General features: G+C 41.8%; 1 long non-coding RNA gene across 2 annotated transcripts in view; it reads left to right on the forward strand.

Moving 5' to 3' along the window:
- LOC113844995 (uncharacterized) overlaps positions 1 to 16,154 on the forward strand; it is a 94,820-nt gene that overhangs the window by 64,789 nt on the left and 13,877 nt on the right. Inside the window, exon 7 of one of the 2 annotated variants that reach the window (XR_011812309.1) lies at positions 11,739 to 12,015. The exons of the other annotated variant lie outside the window; for it this stretch is intronic. This is a non-coding gene — a long non-coding RNA (uncharacterized lncRNA). Of the gene's footprint in view, positions 1 to 11,738; positions 12,016 to 16,154 lie in introns of those variants that run through there. 2 annotated transcript variants of the gene reach the window in all.

Below are 16,154 nucleotides of genomic sequence, written 5' to 3' on the forward strand. Positions count from 1 at the left end.
TAACAATCACGTGTGCGGCAGGAAGACCTGCGAGTCAGCACGTGGACCGTGGCAGCCCACGCGACGTACGGCTGTGGCCGTGCCGATGCACAGCTTTGTGCCATGCGCCTTCTGAGGGGGGCTTCTGCTGATCAGCACCGTCCTGGCTGCACCGAGCGTGGCGTGTGCGTGCGTGTGGGCACGGCGCCCCGGAGTCGGCGGAAGGAGAACAATTCCTCCTCCCCGCAGTGAATTCATCCAGCGCGGCTGAGGCCAGAGCTGAGAACCGTTCCCCAGAACCTTCCCTGTGCTCCTGCTTCCTTAGCTCCAGGCCATTGCTCCTTGTCCTGCTATCTTCTGAGACCAGAGAATTCCCTTCCTTCATTTATATTATTACCTTGAAGGTATTTATAGACTGTGATTGAGGCCCCCTGAGCCTTCTCTCTTTGAGACTATGTAAGTTTAGCTCCCGCAGTCTCTCCTCACACATCTTACCCTCTAATTCCTCTATTGCCTCTTCATATTTCCTCTAATATTTTAAACACTCTTCCTAAACTCCAAGCACCTGAGCCAGCTGTAGTGTATCACTAAGCAGGGCAATGCTATTAATGCCTACTTAATATTCACTTTCCCTGAAATTCATCCAAGACCAGTACCAGCTTGTGCCCTTGCACATAGTATTGTGTGCTCCCATTTTGTCGACTGCTATCAAATATTAAATCTTTCCTTCTGCCTTTGTGCGAATCTCAGTGCTAGTGCTGTTTTGGTCCTATTTTTTATAGTTATAATTCATCCTGATTTTCATCAATCATCATGATTTTTTACTTGTCTTGATTTGCTTTTTACACAGTTTTATTTTTTATTGGTGTTTGTTTGTTTGTTTTAGCTTGCAACCTGGCTATACCTTAGTTGTCTGTGCTTTAGGTTACCTTGTGCCCGTCTAAATGTGGTACAACATGTCGGGTCCTGTAGGGTCCACTGTGCCCTCAGATACTGAAAGATGACTATACAGCACACCTCAAAAGCATGTCACTTCTCAGAAGCGAAAGCCATTTTTATCACAAATAGCAGCATATGGTGTCAAAGAAATGCAAATGCATCCTTATCACCAATAATTCACCTGCCCCCCAGTCTGAAAAGTTGAGGAACCGTTATTATTATGACCGATGCACAAAAGGCTGAAGACAGAGGAATGAGTCATCACTTTCTTTATTCTGCTAGGTACTTTATGACAGAGGCTGAATATTAAAAGTAAAGACCTGATTTTCCATGATACTGCTAGGTCTTAGAGCCTTTCTTCCAGTGAAATGTTAAAAATCATAGTGCTGATACTGAGCACACTCAGTACCATGGATCAGACCCTGAAGGAGAACTGACCTTGTCAGTAATGATGGTGAGCACTGGAGTAGGAGTTGTTTTATTGATATAAATGGCAGGTTTCCTAAAGGGAGCTGCTGCATTTTGTATTGCACTTGTAACAGAGTGCATCCAGCGCAAGGGACAGAACACAGTGTCTCTTGTGACATATTTATAGGCAAGCATGAGGCTTTTTATTTAATTTTTACAAATGAACACAAAATGTAAGGCTGACTTGGTGAGAAAAGCAATCAAATTGGTGGTAGTTTAGGAATAAAAGTGATCTTGTGATAACAGCAGCAGTAGTGAATATTTTACTGTAGGAAAAAGGGATAAGAAACCCTTTTGACATATTGAGAACAAAACTAAGGATATGCAGAAACTGCAGGGCTAAAATTACATGAAAACAAGTAAGAAAATAATGGATGCAAAAAGAGCAGATCAGTCCCTTTGGCACCAGTACGTGTCCTGGAAAAGACTGTCAGTGCCCATGCTCAAAAGCTTTGTCACCCGTGCCCTCGCTGGTGACAGGGAGCGCTAATGCCCTGGCCCTTCTCTTTCCAGATGCTGGAATGCACAGATTTGGTACCTGCCAGATCAGTCTCATGGTGACTAAATGTTTGGTTTCTGTCATTTGAACTTATTTCATGCCCACGTATGAGAACAAAAAATGTTCAGCTGGGGTGGAGGAAAGCGTTCTTCCCAGATGCTTCAGCAAATTTCCAAAGACAATGAGAATGTAAATCAGCGAGCATTTATGGTACCAGCTTTGTCACTTCTTCACCAATCTGTCAGTCTGTTGTACTTTAGATGCTAATCAGTTGGTATAATAGCAAATTAAATCACTGAATTAAAAATATACTTTTCCTATGCTTTTTTCACCTTACTATTTGTCTGTCAGCATGAGATCATTATCGCCTGGCAAGGTTCTGTTCCATTGACTTTATCTCTTAATTATATAAAAATGAAAGACAGAGGAAAAACTAATATTTTACTGTTCAGGAAGCATTTCTAAAACTATCATTTAGATTTAAAGGACTGTCAATAAAGCAGAGGGGGGACGCTCTTCAGATTAGATATAATTGCTGTAGTAAGGAAAATGGATTACCTCTCTTAATCTGATAAGTAAATCAATCCTCATAAAAAATGGCACGAGTATTATAATCTCTCCTAGCTGAACCTTCTCCTTTGGTTGATGGCTGCAGGAAGCTGGAGAAGTCAGGAAGGTGATCACCAGAGTGGCTCCATGGGGTTTCACTGGAACCTCCCTGAGCTCCAATGTAAGAGGTTGGCCTCTTGATTCACTTCCATAGATGGCGCCTTCCAATCCTTTTCACTGCCAACAAAAGTGCTAGTCAGATACAGCTTTTTTCCCCCTTCCTTTCTTCTCTTTCTGTATTTAAGGCTAATCAGGCATTATTGGATCCTACAGGTACAAACTGGAAGCTTGGGATGGTCATTTGAAGGAACATAAATATTAAATGGAAATAAAACAGGACAAACTTTAATTTGAACTTCACCCATACCTAACAGTAATATGAGTTAGTTGGGCAGATTGTGGGCCTCTTTGTAGCTTTAACTGCAGGATGGTTGGGATGGAATTGGGTTTTCTTATTACTTTGTTTTTAATCCTGTTCTCTGCATCTGCATGGCAGCCACTGTTTTAATTGCTGTTGAGTGCAAACAGAAAGGAATTTGCATTCGTTCCTCAGAAGAAGCAAATGCCACGAGGCTGTACTTGAATTGGGAAAAAATAGTTCTATCAAAGAACTGGTCATGGCTCCATAATTAGGAGTGGATTCAGTTTTGCTCATAAATTAGGGCTATCCAAACAGTCTATATGTGCCTAATTTGATGGTTTAATAAATCCAAAACATTCCCTAGACTTAGTTCAGTTTACAGGCTACAAAAGAATTAAGTACGTGTCTTTCGGAACATTTAGTTCCCCACATTGAATGATTTTCTTCCCTAAAAGTCTTAGTCTTAGCTATAAGGGCAGAACCATCTAATCTGTCCTGTTAAAGTAAAATTTATAAGCAGTGCAGGGAACAAAAAAATAACTTAGGTTTGTTCTCAGTAAGTGAAGCTTACATCTTCTGCAGAGGTTTAATTAGCAATATTTTATCCTCAGAGAACTTTATGCAAAGGGCTTTCTTCCAGGTCTGTCTGCCACCTCCTTCTGGTCTGGTCTGAAAAAAAGGAGTGAGGATTTAAAAAAAAAAAAAAAAAAAAAAAAAAAGTTATTCATTTTTGAACTGAGAAGCCATTTCACAAAACAGCCATGAACTCTGTTCCTGCATTAATGGCTCCAAATTGGTCATAATTTGGAGCTAAGGGGCATAATTAATATTGTCTTGGAGTCAAAAGTGTTCATTTCCATGCTGGTAAAAGTTGCTTATTTGTATGTTTAAGGTTAATTCTGCAGTTCGGGCATTTTATAACACTAGGTGTTGTTACAGTTATTTTCAGCACCCCCATAATGATTTTACTCTAAAGTTGATGTGTCTTTACCATTAGTGGAGATGTGTTCCTAATGTTTAGCACAGGCAGGTGGTATGAAACTAAAAAGCCTGTCTAGATGGCAGACATCAAGAAGGCAGGTTTGAGGGGGTGGTGAAGGAATTTTGTTCCATGTGAGGCATGGGGAGAGAGGGAGAAAAGTCAGATCCTTGACAGCCATTTGTTTGATAGTTATAAAATATTTTGGGTGTTCAGAGTCAGCAAACTGGAATGGCTTGAGTGGCCATGGAGTATGTTAAGCGTACCAGATTTTTTTTAATACTTGGGTGCATCTCCCCCAAAATGAATACATTAGTCAAAGGGGACAAATTATAATTCCTTGCATTATATCTTTCCCAAGAAGAAAGAAGCAGCTTAACAACAAGTGAGAGATTTAGATGTGGAGGCAAGTGAGGCAATTAATTTCAGTTTATGCTCGCTGGAAAGCTGCTAGACCTTTACTCTGTATTTTCTGCAGAGAGGGTGCCATAATGGTTGCTTTAAAAGCAAAGCAAACCTCTGCCTTCTGCGCACTCTTCTCATGCAAGTCTCCAAATCCTTATGATTTATGGAGTTGCATCCAGTGCCTTCAAAATACACGTGCTGTAGATGAGACTCAGCTCAGATGTGCTAGGTAGTGCTCATCTTCAATGTCTCTTTGCAGTTAGGAACTGGGATGAAAGGAAGCGTGATGGATACTCAGGCTGGGTTGTGATGAGAAGCTTTGTTTTAAGTGAAGGCCAACGCATTGCCAAGTTGTCCCTGGGAAAACTACATTATTCTGTTAGAAAACATTTACTTAGTACAGTCTGTCCCTGTAAAGATATGCCAGGCAGCAACATTTTCTGGTTTGCTGGTACAGGTAAATGTTTAGCTTGTTTTGCTAGGAATCAAGTCTTCTTTTTTTCTCCCCCTCCTGCTTTAACAGGTTGTCATTCATATGTCCTCTAGTGTCGGGGCCTGTTAGCCTTCTCGGACTAAATGCTGAGAGAAGTGTCACAGCTCTTAGGCAGTTGGCATTCTTCAATTAGCCACGACAGTCTCGTGTTTGTGAGAAAATAAAGATTTGTCTATCTTTTGAGTTAACTGAAGCTATAGCCACTGCTATGGCAGTGATTAAGATGTCTCCAAGCTTGGTGTTTGTAGTTAGACCTTCTCTTTCATTAGATTTTCTGTATATTATATTAAAAATTCAGTTACTTTGTGTTTGTTTGTGTTTGTTTCTCCTGTCTCTAGGTACTAGTCTAGATGTTGAAAAGATAGATGTATCTATATATATATTTTTTTTTCTCCTATAGCATAGCTGGTATGGCTTGCTGTCATTTGAAACTCTCCATGTCTGCTCTTTTCCTGCCCAGCTGGTCTGTAACACCCCGACTACGTTCTTCCAACTCAAGTCAGCCGGGTAGCTTGTGTTCAGGTGACCATAACAGGAGCCAGTTCTGAAGCTGTTTGCTGCAGAGAAGCATTTTGAACAGAGGAATGACTTAAGCAGCTGCATTTCTGTTCTGCTTTCAGCATCTTTACCAGACTATAAAACATTTTTTTTCAAAATACATTAATATTGTAAATGCTTTTTCTACATCGTATTTTTTCTGGAAACAATTTTTTTCCTCCATGTTCATAGCATCAGATAAATGTATTATTTCCTTATCTGTAGCTGAATCGCTGTAAAACAGCATTTTGGTGGAAGAATGCCTTCACTGCCATGGGGTTCGAAACAGATTCACTTTGTTACCCATTGTTTGCTGCTCAGAAAATAGCATATAGCTGCTGGCCACGGTGCAGGTTTTATTTTCAGCATGTTTAGGATCCTGTTTTCTTAGAGGTTTTAAAAATTGCACAAATGAGCAATGGTATACATGTTCAGGATGATTTACATTTAATCTGTGCATGTTCAGAGCAGGCTACAAACGGCAAGCGTTGGAGACCTGTTAAAAATATGATTGAGACCAAAAGTACAGCACAGGCAATTTTTGTTCCAGAGCTTTTGCTGAGCTCTCATTGACTAGAGGAGAAAAAAAAACTAAACTTTATGTTTGGAAAATGTGTCTGAGGGCATTTCTTCCTTCTGAAAGCAGAATGTGTGGCTTTTCATCTCCAGTCAGGCATGCTCTTCTCTGTTTGCGTGTGTTTCTTTACAGAGCTTTAATGCACTTCTGTGTCACCATCTTCAAGTGCAATCAATATTAATGTAAGTAATCTCCAAGAGGATAAATCAAGGGGCAGAAGAGGCAATAAGACCCCGAGTAAGAGGTATGGGCCTGAGTTCAGAGCTGCGCACTCAGTGATGTGTGGTTTGGGGGAAGGATGGCTGTCACAGGTCACAAGGAGAAGGCAGGCATGTTAGTGGTGTTCACATAGGGTAGCTATCTGCGGAGACAAACAGATGTGATTCTGTTTGCAGACATGCATTGAATTAAACCAATATGTCTTTTGACACAGCAGAAAAGACATTCACCTACAACCATCCCACAAAGGTGGAATGTCAGGAATAAAATACTCACGTAAAAGTCTAGATTCACTAATCTGGGGCTCCCAAGGGACTTCAGGTCATCTAATAACTTGATGAAACAGAGTTCCTTAAAGGAAAGTGCTTCCTCTGGGACATAGATAACAATGGCAATGGGCCTCTTCCAGAGCTGTGGGATGAGCAAGGAACTGCCAATTGTGGGATGCAAGGTACGGGGAGTAGCTTTACAGGGGAGACTGGTGGCTTTTGATGGGTGTAGGATATGCTAGATATCAGACCCTGGAGATTAAATAATGTATTTGTTATTAAATGAGAACTTCACTACACTGTTAGAGGAAGGCAGCAATTTTACGATAGTCCATGGTATAGATTCTGCTTAGCAATTTACAAAAGGACCTGGCGGTGAATCTCTACAGCTCTGGCTGAGGTGACCTTTAAGTACATGAGAGGATGAAGCCTGGGAAAACACACCATAGACAAGCTCCAGTAGGGATGTTTTTCTCCATGTTTGTATTGTGATTTAAAGTAAAACCTTCTGTAAAAGCCACTTTCAGGAAAACACAAAAATGCAGTGTCTTGTGTTATTGACAGTTCTCTGCCAGGAATACAAATCAAAGACTTGGCACCCTAATTTTCCCTTTCAATATATCATTATAGTCTGCCAGAGTCCTTTGTGTCTGCTGGGCAATACACAACTTTCTTCTGGAGGGAAATAACCCTTTGCTTGCAGAGTGCAGTGTGTTTGGCCCGCGGGCTGGGCATGGTCAGGGTACCTGGGGGAGCTGGGGCTCAGCAGCCCATGTTGAGCCTGGCTTTGCTCCGGGGCTGGGCTGGGCCAGGAAAGGGACCCTGTGCTTTCCTCATCTCCCCCCAGCTGGAGGTTTTGGTGCTGTTGGGAGTGGGAAGGCCAGGGGCAGGCCGGGTCAGACTGAGCTGGCTGCTGTACATGTCAGCCCAGGGCTTATGTCTTGGGAGGAGCGTGGGCTCCTGGGGAGCTGAGAGTGGAAGAGGGAGACAGGCTGGAGTCTCCTAGGCTGCCCCACCCTCGCATGGAGTCTTGCTGCTGCAAGTGGTAATACAAAATAAGTTATTTTGTTCCTCAGCCTTTAGGAGAAGAAATTAACTTTTGCCTACGCCGCTGGAAAGCCTTGAGTTGCCCATGACACACAACCTTCACAGTCAATAGATGGAAACTAAAGAGCTTTCTCTCCTAAATGATGCCTCCAGAGGTCTATATGCTTCCGAAAATGTAGTTAAAGCGGAATGGCCACCAGTAAAAACTGACTTTCTGAATCTGTAAGTGGCATGATGGCTGGGACAAATCTTTAGTCTTGCCACAATTCTTGTATGTGCACTCAGCCATTGGAACAACTGCAGGAGCATTTTTATGTCCAGATTAAGGTATCAATGTTTGACCTACTCCCTGCCTTTGTCCTTCAACCTTGTCTCCCAAAACCTGGCATTTTATTTTCTTAAGAGGAAGAAACAGCAGCAGCTGAAATAGTGCTTCTGTAGTTAATGCACCTGGCTACAAATATGATAGGAGCCTATAATTTAATTTAGGAAAATTAGAAGGCTCTTTCTGACCCAGCAAAATTAGACATTGAAATCTATTTATCACCTGCAAACACAGAGCTCAGACAGCAACAGTGCAAACTTCTTCATATTGGTCCCTAGTGTGATACTAATGTCAGCCGGGAGTAAGAGAACTCATTTTGTGGTCCCTGCTTCAGAGCAGAGATTACCTATTGTGCTTAATTGTGTGCACTGGTTAGGAGGACATGGTATGGCTAGGGACGCTGCTGAAGCTGCTACACCTACGCTCCCTGGGTAGGGATTCAGGTTGCTTTCAGGCTGAAGAATTGGCACACACAGTTCTAGTGGAAAAAATGAGAACAAATACAGTCTTTTTATTTTTTCCCCTCCTCTAGATGCACTCACTTATAATTAAAGACTTGGAATTGTCAAATCTTCTAGTGTGATGTTAGCATCTGCTGTCCAAATGGAAATTGGACAGACTGCATTGTAATATGTGTATAATAATGTGCTAAGTTTTGATGTGGTTATTAAAAAAAGAATCTAGGAGACTGATTACTATCTTATGTTATCTATAAATGAGCTTGGACTTATTTATCTAGAAACTGGTTACCATTACCTACTGTCGTGGTTTAACCCGGCCGGCAGCTAAACACCACGCAGCCGTTCGCTCACCCTCCCCCCTCCCTCTCTGGGACGGGGGAGAGAAATGGAAAGTGAAGCCCGTGAGTTGAGATAAAGACAGTTTAATAAGACAGGAAAATAATAATAACAAAATAATAATAACAATAATAACAATAATAATAATATGGTGATAATAGGGAAATAATAATAATATGTACAAACAAGTGATGCACAATGCAATTGCTCACCACTCGCTGACCGATGCCCAGCCTAACCCCGAGCAGTCCGGCCCCCTTCCCCCGGCTAGCCACCCCTATATATTGTTTAGCATGACGTCAGATGGTATGGAATACCCCTTTGGCTAGTTTGGGTCACCTGTCCGGGGTCTGTCCCCTCCCAGCTCTTGCTGCACCCCCAGCCTGCCCGTTGGCAGGACAGAGCAAAAGGCTGAGATGTCCTTGGCTTAGTATAAGCACTGCTCTGCAACAATTAAAGCATCGGGGTGTTATCAGCACTCTTCTCATCCTAAGCCAAAACACAGCATTCCACCAGCTACTAGGAAGAAAATTAATTCTGTGCTAACTGAAACCAGGACATCTATCCACCCCTTATTCCATACCATTTATGTCATGCTCAGGTTACACTCTTTTCCATACATTCTAATTAGTCACCTATAGTAATCATGGTAGTGATAACATACAGTGTAATATACTAATTAACATGGTACAATTCAGTTTATGGGCTATTCTCACCCAGTATTAAATCTCCTTGAGGTACACACCGGACCTCTCCGTTCTTTTGCATCACCCACCAAGTGTATCCAGGTCCCTGAGCGAAAACAATTCCACGAATAGGTTTGCCTTTTCCTGAGGCAGGAGTAGCCCAGACTGTTTTACCCAGCATATTTTTTACATGCACTACAGGAACCTTATCCCCATCTACAGTACGTAACAGGTTTGATTGGGCAGGTCCAGCTCGGTTGGTAGATCCCCTAGTATTGACTAACCAGGTGGCCTTTGCCAAATGCGTATCCCAGTTTTTGAACGTCCCAGCGCCCATTGCTTTCAAGGTAGTCTTTAACAGGCCATTGTATCGTTCAACTTTCCCGGAGGCTGGTGCATGATAGGGGATGTGATACACCCATTCAATACCATGTTCTTTGGCCCAAGTGTCTATAAGGTTGTTTCGGAAGTGAGTCCCATTGTCTGATTCTATTCTTTCTGGGGTGCCATGTCGCCATAGGACTTGCTTTTCAAGACCCAGGATGGTGTTCCGGGCGGTGGCATGAGGCACAGGATATGTTTCCAGCCATCCAGTGGTTGCTTCCACCATTGTAAGTACGTGGCGCTTGCCATTGCGAGTTTGAGGGAGTGTGATGTAATCAATCTGCCAGGCCTCTCCATATTTATATTTCAGCCATCGTCCTCCATACCAAAGAGGCTTTGACCGTTTGGCTTGCTTGATTGCAGCACATGTTTCACAGTCATGAATAACCTGTGCTATAGCGTCCATGGTCAAGTCCACCCCTCGATCACGAGCCCATCTGTATGTTGCGTCTCTACCTTGATGGCCTGAGGTGTCATGGGCCCATCGGGCTATAAATAATTCACCTTTATGCTGCCAATCCAGGTCCACCTGAGCTACTTCAATCTTAGCAGCCTGATCCACCTGCTGGTTGTTTTGATGTTCTTCAGTAGCCCGATTCTTGGGCACATGAGCATCTACATGGCGTACTTTCACAGCCAGGTTCTCTACCCGAGCAGCAATATCTTGCCACAATGCAGCAGCCCAGATGGGTTTGCCCCTGCGCTGCCAGTTGTTTTGCTTCCATTGCTGTAACCATCCCCACAGGGCATTTGCTACCATCCATGAATCGGTGTAGAGATAGAGAACTGGCCATTTTTCTCGTTCAGCAATGTCTAAAGCCAGCTGAATGGCTTTCACTTCTGCAAACTGACTCGATTCACCTTCTCCCTCAGCAGCTTCTGCAACTCGTCGCGTAGGACTCCTACACCTTCTAAATTCTGATTCAAAGAGCCACCTTTTCACTGAGAATTCAGTATTACCTTTGAGTTTTGTACTTGTGATTTATGGCATGTATTGCATAATTAGCAAGTATTGCAGTGCACGAGGTATTCTGTTGGTAGAGACATGGATGCGTTTTTCTGATTTGCAGGTGTAATTAATTTATCTTTCAAAAATTCAGCACCAGAAGTCTTTGGAACTGCCTCCTCCTCCAAGTAGTGACACCGTGCGCTGGCATCCAGGTGCTGGCACTGTAACACATTATTTTGCCTAATACCATTTTATGCTCTTTCCTGTGAATTTCAAAGCTTTACTTAGTTTTCAGGCCTGGAGGCTGTTGTCATTCAGGAAAATACCAGCATCTGTTGATTTTCTTGGAATCTGTCAACACGGATGATGATATTTTTAAGAATCTGTACTTGCTCATATTTCAATTCAGAAGAGCACCAGCTTTGAGTGCTTTTATGCACAGTCTGATTCAAATAATTTAAAACGTGTATTGATTCAGCAGTGGTTTTGTGCTGGAATAAACAAAGAAAAGGATTTAATCTTTGATTAGCACGGTGAAGAATAGTTGCCATGGCCTGCATGTCATGATGATGAATTGACTTTCTTGGAGTGTAGCTCTTCAGAATTTCTTGGAGTTTGAGAGACACACACAGAGTTTGTAACTGGACTGTTGTAAGGCTGACTCTTGCCACTCCAGAAAGAAACTGTGGCTGGCTTTGTGTTTCTGTTTCGATAAATGGAAAAGTATTTGCCAACTTTTTCATCGCAACTGCGTAAATTACCAGAGTAGTAATTAGGCTGAGGTTGGATTCCGTTCTCTGACTTGTAGCATTGCCTCACAGAGAAGGCAGCAAGGGAATTATTTACCTTTTAATTGTAGTTCTCTGAAGGTGGTAGTCTCTATGGATTGATGCTCAGGGGGTCTCAGCTGTTGTGACCTTGGGTACTGAATGACTAGATTAAATGGTAAAGTTTAGAACTGGTCATAATGAGTTAGTACAGAAAGATGCCTTGAGGGGTCTATATGGCATATCATAGCCCCTAACTCCCAAATCCTTTTCAGACTAATTATAATAATTAGAACTTAAATAGGAATAAAACCCCAGGTCTCAGGGGGAGGTGGGAGGATGAGTGTGGCTCTAATAGCGGACACCGTACTCGGAGAACTCAATTATAAGCAAGTAATTTCCTTCTCTCCAAAAGGTAATTGGCCTCTTCCACATCTCTGTTCTCGCAGATGATGGGGGAGAATTGCATGGAGAAGGCTCTCTGCTGCCAATAGGAGCCAGGATTGCTGGATAATGTGTGGAAATGAAAACCAGCAATGGCCTTAATCTTCTCCTGGACTCAAAAAGAAATACCCTGAACAGTACGAAATGCCTGGCAGGATACGTATGAAAATAAATAAATAAAGAAGTACGGTACGTAGTTGTATTGAAAGCACGTCATCTTTATTGCCTTGGTGATGGATGGCTTTCATACAGACCCAGAACAGGAGCAATTCTTGAAGCTTGTGGTTGCATCTCAGTATCCTGTTATTGAGCCCACCCCAGGAATAAGTGTTATAATTTGGCTTTAACCATTCCTCTGAGACTGCCTGTAATGGCCAGTTAGTTCAAATGTGGCAGCAAATTCATTATAAAGAATATACCTTAGGTTTTGCTTTTTAACGGGCCCATTTAAACTCCACTTTTATTACACTTTTACTTGAGGTTCTTCCCTGTAAATTGTTGCCAAGGAAAGGGGCTGCAGGAGTAACTGCGCACTCTGTTCAGCCTGGCACACAGTTCAACTTCTGGGGATCTGAATGAGTGGAGGTTTGCTGCTGCAGAATGACAAATACTCTGCTAATATTTGTATGTGCTTAAGCATGGATTCTGACTAGGTTGTGTTTATGATAGGGAATTTGTTTTACGGGGAATGTTAGCTGTAAGCCCCTTCTGTGTTGGTTGGGGACAAAACCAGCTGAAAAATCTGATTTAGCTTATCAGATTGTCCAGTGTCTTACAGAGGGCAGGCTAATGGACAAGTTGATATCTTTAACTTGACATTATTCTAGAGCCTCTGAGATTTGCTTGCAGTTAGTCAAATGCAGAAAGTTCTGGGGCAGAAATGCATGGCTGCTGGTCTTAAAACATTCTGTAACTGGTTTCATCTGACAGTAGTCTCAGCCCAGACAGCAATTGGACTAGATGTTTTTATCTCACATCCTACAGTTCTTTGCAGTCAGGGAAAAAGAATCCATTTCTTTTCCAAAGATATGTCTTCGTATAATAACAAGCTGTCTTTGCAGTCTGTGTGGTCTCTGCTCTGCAAGCATCAGAACTCTAGATACCCAAATGTCTATATGAGCAGGGACTCTTTCAGATGCAGCAGCAGTCCTTTTCTTCCAGCCCCCCACCCTAATCACAAAGTTAGTGTTCAGGCCTGGTTCTAGCTGCTGTGGCATACAAGGGCATATCTGAAAATGGGATTACCCCAGGAACTCCATGTCTGAAGATAAGGCCGATTGTTCTCAGCTTCCCAGTAATGGGTAAAGAACTGCACAGTGCTGTGCATCTGCAGTTGCTTCAACTCCTTGAAGCAACTCCTTGTTGCTTCTTACTTCAAATATTGGCAAACTTTTACCTAGCAAATCTCAAAATAGTGTTTTTAACCTTGCTGGCGTTCAGCATCTGTACAAACTGTAGTTACCATAGTAACAAGTTGTTGCCTGAGTGACCGTATTCTTATGATGTCATCAGAAAAGAGCCTATTCCCAGGAATACCTTGAACTCCCTATATAAAAGTGGTGCCCTCACTATAGTTCGGTATGGAAACAATTAGAAATGCATGGTTTTCTGTTGTTATGAAATACCTCTTTTCTATGTGCTGGCACATCTTGACATCTGCAGTGGAATTTTTAAAGAAAACAAGAGAATTACTTTGAACTTGTTGAAAAAGGGTTATTATGTAAAATGCATATCTGACAGCGAGTGTTTGTTGCGTTCACTGCAATCATTACATGCCTGTCTGCTGTAGACTGGCTGTTGTTTAGCTGCAATGTTTTATTCTGCATTGCAAGGTTCATGTGAGTTTCTTAGCTGCACTCCTTAAAGAATTACAATTTTAAAGCTTAATTCTGGTTTATTCTTCTCTGTATTTGGTACTTGACAAAGAACAGCCTTTTCCTTGGCTTACATTTCTCTACGGAAATAATGGGCACTTCATGAATTCTACCTTTTCACTAGCCCGGATTCAAATATGGTAAGTACCAGATGGAGATGGAGGACCTCAGCACATACAGGTGTGGGAGTGGCAGCAGAGAAGTTGCCAGTGGTCCTGGTGGTATGTGGGGTTACTCCATGTCCTTATCTTGTACCAAGAAATTTTAAATAGAATGAGTCATGTGGCCACTCTTCTGGCTATTTCCAGCTGTGTTGCCAGACATCCAGAAACCATGGCCAGCACACATCTGCAGTGAGAACAAGCATCTCTCACATGGACCGTGAGAGCATCGGCTGAGACTGTTGCTGAGCAGGCACGTAGTGACACAGCTACTTCTCATGCTGTGAGGTGCGTGATCCATCACTAACCTCGCAGGTCAGCCTCTTCTGGAGCAGGGCAGAGCTCTCAAGGTATCCAGCCTTGTGTCTGAGCTGAGGAGTAGTGTGGCCCAGCAAAGTCTTGGTCTTTCTGAATCTGCCAGTACAGAGCTACACAATGAGAGTCCCTTCTGGTCTAGGTGTCTGCCCTTATTTCATTTCAGATATGCCATCAAATGGCCAGTTATCCTCTGATCGCTTGTTTGACTTGGATTTCGACAAGACTGACAGCACCAGCAGAAGACACCCTGCTACCAGCCCCACCGTGCCTTCTCCTTGCTGTAACATTGCTTTTTTCCTTTCGCCTTTAAATTGGGATGTGTTACCTAAGATATGTTACAATCTTATTATTTCCCCAGGTATGTGCTCCAGAGATGCTGGGCCATTAGAAAATCTTCCATCCATTTATTTTAAAATATACTTGAAAAGAAGCCTTTTGAAACCAGCAGAGATTGGCCTACGTAGAAAGAGAAATGTAGTATTTGCAAGGGAACATTTGCACTGTCTATCTCCCTCTGACTTTAAGTCAAAAGAAGTATTTTGCTGAATCTTTTGTATATATTATCAGTCTCCCTCACCCTTATAAAATGAAAAGGATTATTTTCTACAGTTAAGCATCATTGTTAAAAAAAAAAAAAAAAATAGCTAGCCTACCTAGTGCTAGGAATGAAGTATAAAAATACTGTTCTAGCCTTTTATTTCTTCCAGAAAAAAAAATGTTAATTGACCCAACCTGCTTTTTAATAACAACATTTATTATCTATTGAGGCAAATAAGTTTAATTTAGTTTTATTTCCTTGGAAAAGCAGACCATTTATATTTCATTTCATGTAGGACACTCTGGACTTGATCTACCTAGCAGCAGAAAGAGCTAGAGAATCGAGCAACAACTGTATTATTGAAGAGCTCCATAGCCACAGACTGGGAAAAGCATGATCGGATGTGATTTTCAGAACAGATGCCCAAGCAGAGTTGGCAGTTAATTAAAAGCACTATGTACTTAATGATTAACTAATCACAGCATGATGGCATTCAACGGAGATGCAAGAAACTTCTCTGCTGGATTCAACAGAGAAACTCCTAATGTCTGCCTTCAGGGTACCGTACTTACAGCCGTTTGCTTTTGCATTACCAGCAGAGACAACATGAGCAGTTAGTCTAGCAAATTTCATTAGGCATTTCTTAGTTAAAACTTTAAAAACAGCAAAGATGAGCTTAGTCAATACTGTAACAGATGTAAATACTGAACAGTTTGTCTTTAGCAACAGTATTCCACAGCCATACTATCAAACAAATGGCTGCAAAGCACTGTAAACATTGAATCGTGCTTCATGAGGGAGATGTATTAAGCATGATTTTTTTTACCAGTTTTTTGTTTACCAGTTTACTGTTTTACTAGTGAGTAAATGAGGAGACAGAGAGGTTATATGACATAACATGGATGTGAAAGTCCAGAAAGTTCTGGATTTTCACAATAGTTGATATTTCTTTTCTTTGCAATGGAAGTATAGAACGAGGTTTAGAGTAAAACACCTGTGGTGTATTTCAATGTTATCTTTTTAGTCACTTTCTCCAGTGTTTTTTATCTTACCCTAAATTATTCATTTCTTTTGCACAGAAACTGACTTTTTGCCTGAATTTATATACAGCATCTAATACCATGAGATTCTGTGGTGTGACAAACCACTTCAATAAATGCAATATTGCATTTCTGCATTTTGTAGACTGTTCATAGAAAACCCAGTTGTTTGCAAAATGTGATGCAAAAAGCAGTTGCTGAGGCGTTTTCTACCAAATCAGAAAGCAAATTTCTAGGGAATCCCTGGATGATTGCTTTCTTGTAACAATCCTGCTTCTTGGTGCGGATGCACTCCAGATCATTTGAGCTAGATAGGAGAAAGATGGTGAATTGTTTAAAGGAAATATTATATTTTGAATTCAATGATGATTTTGAATAGGACATTTTAAAATTATTTTTAGAGACTGCCAAAGATAATTGCTTCAGTGTGCATGTTTGGCAAAATAAAACAGGTATTTTTTCCCTCTGCCTGGCTGTCAGGATGTCTGGG

This window comes from Anas platyrhynchos, chromosome 12 (genome assembly GCF_047663525.1).
Source record: "Anas platyrhynchos isolate ZD024472 breed Pekin duck chromosome 12, IASCAAS_PekinDuck_T2T, whole genome shotgun sequence".
Taxonomy (NCBI): Eukaryota; Metazoa; Chordata; class Aves; order Anseriformes; family Anatidae; genus Anas; species Anas platyrhynchos.